Source organism: Rousettus aegyptiacus, unplaced genomic scaffold (assembly GCF_014176215.1).
Source record: "Rousettus aegyptiacus isolate mRouAeg1 unplaced genomic scaffold, mRouAeg1.p scaffold_m13_p_11, whole genome shotgun sequence".
NCBI classification, from domain to species: Eukaryota; Metazoa; Chordata; class Mammalia; order Chiroptera; family Pteropodidae; genus Rousettus; species Rousettus aegyptiacus.
Window position 1 is genome coordinate 23,932,461 of NW_023416286.1, and position 4,449 is coordinate 23,936,909.

At 31.6% G+C, this 4,449-nt stretch overlaps 1 pseudogene; it reads left to right on the forward strand.

Annotated features, from left to right (window-relative positions):
* The first annotated feature begins 3,880 nt into the window (after positions 1-3,880).
* LOC118609659 lies at positions 3,881-3,999 on the forward strand (annotated as a pseudogene).
* Positions 4,000-4,449: the final 450 nt, after the last annotated feature.

The window sequence follows — 4,449 nt, forward strand, 5'->3', positions numbered from 1 at the left end:
TTTTTAAAAATATCGCATACTATTGATGTGTTTTCTGTTTTGTACTTTGGGTAAAAATGACTAGCCAAGGAAAAAGAATAAAGATCAATTCAATCTTAGGTTCATGGCCCACTGTAGATCATTATGAGTACATATTATGTACATGCATGTGGCGAAGCTCTGCGGACCATGAAAATAGGATTTAAAATAAACCCATAGCTAGTATTTCAGGACAACAGCCATAAAGCAAAGACTTAAAAGGTTTCATCATTAGACTAATTGTAATTCACTTGATCCTCCAATGTAACAAAATCCTTCTATCTACTTTCCCAAGCTATTATTCCTTACATTCGGCATATTGATTTGTCTATCATTAAATATTCATTTTCTACAGTGCTTTTTGGAAGGCAAACAAAGCAGTCACTTTACTATTTTATATTGATTACTGGGTTGTCCTTGGGAAAAGCTTTCAGTAGGTTCAACAGTTCTGAGTGATACTTAGGTTTACCCTATGACTGGCAAATATATTTTTCTTCTTATTTCAAAAATGGAATGTAAGAACTTAGATCTTTATTTTTTCATTTTATTTTTTCTAGTCTATACTCTTATTATTAATGAAAACCTCAAATGATTGAACTATAAGTGAACTCCATCTATTTATAAGAATATTAAATAAAAAACAGGACTATTTTGCATACTCTTACCAGACATGATTTTAACTGTTTTAAAAGAAAGTTATGCAACTAGTATAGAATAGAGCCTTCAAGGAGGCCTGAAACTAAGGGCTTCAGGTATGTTTTGCCTTCCTTGGGGAAGAACTAAATAATTTTATTTAGCTGAGAAGATGCTTTATCAAGATTTACAGCTGGTTTAAACCTGAGCTTGTGATTTATAGAGTCTTTCCAAATGGCCTCTGTACTTCTTTACAGGATAGTGATCACAGATGTACCCAAGTTCTTATGAGACATTCCTTTGGATTGAATGTATGATATTTCTTAACTTCTATACAGTGGATTTAAATAAAATAGTGCCCCCTACAATCTCAAATATGTTAGTTACATATCTGATGTGCTAAATAATTAAGAGAGCTCAATTATTATGGAAAAATATACATGGATATATTTAATAGTAATTTTCTTTTTTTCCTAACTTTATTGAAATATAATGAACATATAACATTATATAAGTTTAAGATACATCATTTTCTTTTTATTATAGCTAATTCAAAAATACTTGACTAAATGAATGCTATCTTCTCTATGTGATTTACTACGTGCAGCTATTGCTTTAAAAATCCATTGTACAAAGTATAAAGCAAAGTATGAAATGTAGTTCTTGTCCTAATAGAGCTACTGGGAGAAAATTATTTGAAATTTATATTAAGCATTTTTTCCCCATTTCATTATTCTTTTATTGGTTCTTTTATTATTTACAGTCCATGCACCCATATTCTTACTGTGGTTGTGATCTGAAATCACAACCTATGCAAGCAACCTATGAAATATCTTTCACTTTCCTCTGTCACCACAATTCCTTTAAGAATTTCAATAAACTATTTTAATGATGAACACTGTCCGTAATGTACGTTTTACTAAACCAATCATTCAGAAACTATGACCATGGTAGCACTCCACAAAGCACTTGAAATCTAAAACATTTTAAGTGCAGTCCCCTGAGGTTCTAGGCAAGCCCTTTTTCTCATTCTCTGTTTCAGGCATGTGCCATTGTTTAGAAATCTGGCCATCTATGAGCAATGAAACGAGCCATGTTTTTCAGGGAATTTTCAAATGCACTGAACATAATAGCATATTTTTTTTAAGTGGTCATCTGGATTTTCACTTTTGGTAATGGCAGAGTAGCTTGTTTTAGACTAGATGTTCTGCAGAAAACAATTATATTCTATGAAAAAAATATAAATAATATCTACTTGAAGGCACTGAAAAGTGACCAAAAATAGGTAGAAACTAGAGGAGAGTCAACTCTTATAAGAAAAGAACTATATATTATGGCTTTTTAATTGAAGATACTGTCCAGTTTTTGTAATACAGAGTAGCTAGAACACAAGCAGAAAAATACAGTCTTAATGGCTTGGAGAATAAAGAGATAGAATTTGGGAATACAAGATAAAATAGATACACTCATGAGAAAACTCTCAAAAGACTAGGAATAGAAAGGAACTTTTCAACCTGATAAAGGGCATATATGAAAACTCTTCAGCAAACTTTGTACTTGATGATGCAGGGGAGGAAAAGAAACTTTTCCTCTACCTTCTTAGGTTCAGTGGCTGCTGTGTTGGGCCTAAAAATTAAACTAACAAAAGACAGAGTAACAGGAGAAAAGCCCACACATTTTACTTATGTTAATATTTTTTATGTGCATGGGGACATCAGAAAAGAAGTGAAAATCCAAAAACATGGCTGGACTCAGAGGCTTAACAAAGGGTGATTCATTGTGAAGTGACCAGACTTCTAGGAAAGAGAATTTTGGCTTCTAGGAATGATAAATTGTTGGAAAGTCACTAGGAAATATGGGAGAAACTAATTTGAGATAAGGGTTATTTTAGTAAGGTTTGTTTCTGCAGCCTCATCTCTGTGCTGACCCTCCATCTCTGGTGATAATAGTTGGTCTCATACTAGTACAGAAGATGGGAGAGAAGAAACTTCTGCCAATGCCACCTTCACAGGGAAGTAAATGCCCTGCTTTTAGACAGATAAGGAGAAGGCTGAGGATTTTTCCTGCATATGTTGATTCTCAATTGTTTTCAGCTCAAAATAATCCATATGCCAAAGAGGCATATTTGGGATCAGCATGTTTTGTACCCCTTAAATGGTGAAAGACTGCTTTTCTCCTAAGGTCGAAGACAAGGCAAAAATGGCTACTCTCCCTTTACTTCTATTCTATTGGTAGGGTGAACTAGTTTGGTAAGCCAAGAGATGGAAACAAAAGATACAACAATTGGAAGGAAGAAGGAAAATGGTTCCTATTTGCAGGTAATATAATTGTTTATATGAAACATTTTAAGAAATCACCAAAAAGTTACTGGAACTAATATGTGAGTTTAGCAACATTTAGGAAGGTCGATATGAAGAGTCAATTGTATTTCTGCATACTCACAGTAAACGATTTTGGAAATTAAATAAAAAATAAATCCATTAACAATAGCATTTAAAATTTAAAATACTTTGGGACAAATTTAACAAAATATATGCAAAATCTCAAAGCTAAAAATTATAAATACTGAGAAGAGCAATTAAATAACACTAAGTAAATATAGAGATACACTATGTTCATATTTTGGAAGACTCAATATTGTTAAAATGTCAATTTTTCCCAAATTGATATAGAAATTTACTGTAATCCTAATCATAATCTCAGCAGATATTTTTGTCAAAGTGACAATGTGATTTTAAAAGTATAAAGGTATATAAAGGTATCTAGAATAGACAAAACATAAAGAAATAAAAGGACAAAGCTGGAGGATTTATACTATTTAATTTCAAAACTTAATATTATAAAGTTATAGCAATCAAGAAGTATAATATTGCCAATAGAATAAACACATAGATCAACGGAACAGAATAAAGAATAGGAAAAGTCCAATACCTATATGGTTGTTTCATTTTGGACAAAGGTATCAATGCAATTTAGTGAGGAAAGAAAAATCTTTAATAAATTATGCTGAAAAATTGAATATCCACATAAAAACAAAAGGACTGTAACCTCTACCTCATTGATTCAAGATAAATCATGGATCTCAATGTAAAGGATTAAACTATAGAAATCCTAAAGTGAAAACATAAATATATTGTTAAAATCTGGAAGAAGGCAAAGATTTCTTAGATAGGACAGAAAAAGAAATGACCATAGCAAAAAAATTGACAAGTTAAATTTCTTCAAAATTGTCTATGGCCATGCCACTCTGAACATGCCCGATCTCATCTGATCTCAGAAGCTAAGCAGGGTAGGGTCTGGTTAGCACTTGAATGAGAGACCACCTTGGAATACCAGGTGCTGTAGGTGTAAAAAAAAAAAAAAAAAAAGAATTTCCTCAAAATTAAAAACTTCTCATCAAAAATCACAAGAAAATAAATAAGAAGCCATAGACTGGAAGATCTATGTAAAATATACATCTCACCAAGTTCTTATTTACAGAATTATATATATAAAAAATAACTGCTACACTCAATAATAAAAAGACACCAATCCAAGAAAAAAAAGACACCAATCATAAAAACTTTATGAGACACACAACAAAGGGAGTTTTACGAATGTCCAATAAGCACACAATAAAATGCTCAATTAGTCATCATAGAAACGCAAATTAAGACTATGAGATACTACTCTATTCCCAATTAGAGTGGCTAAAATTAAAAATACTGAAAATAGTAAATATTGGCCAAGTTACAGAGGAAGTAAAACTCCTATATATTATTAATGAATGCAAAATGGTATAACCACTTTCAGAAAAGA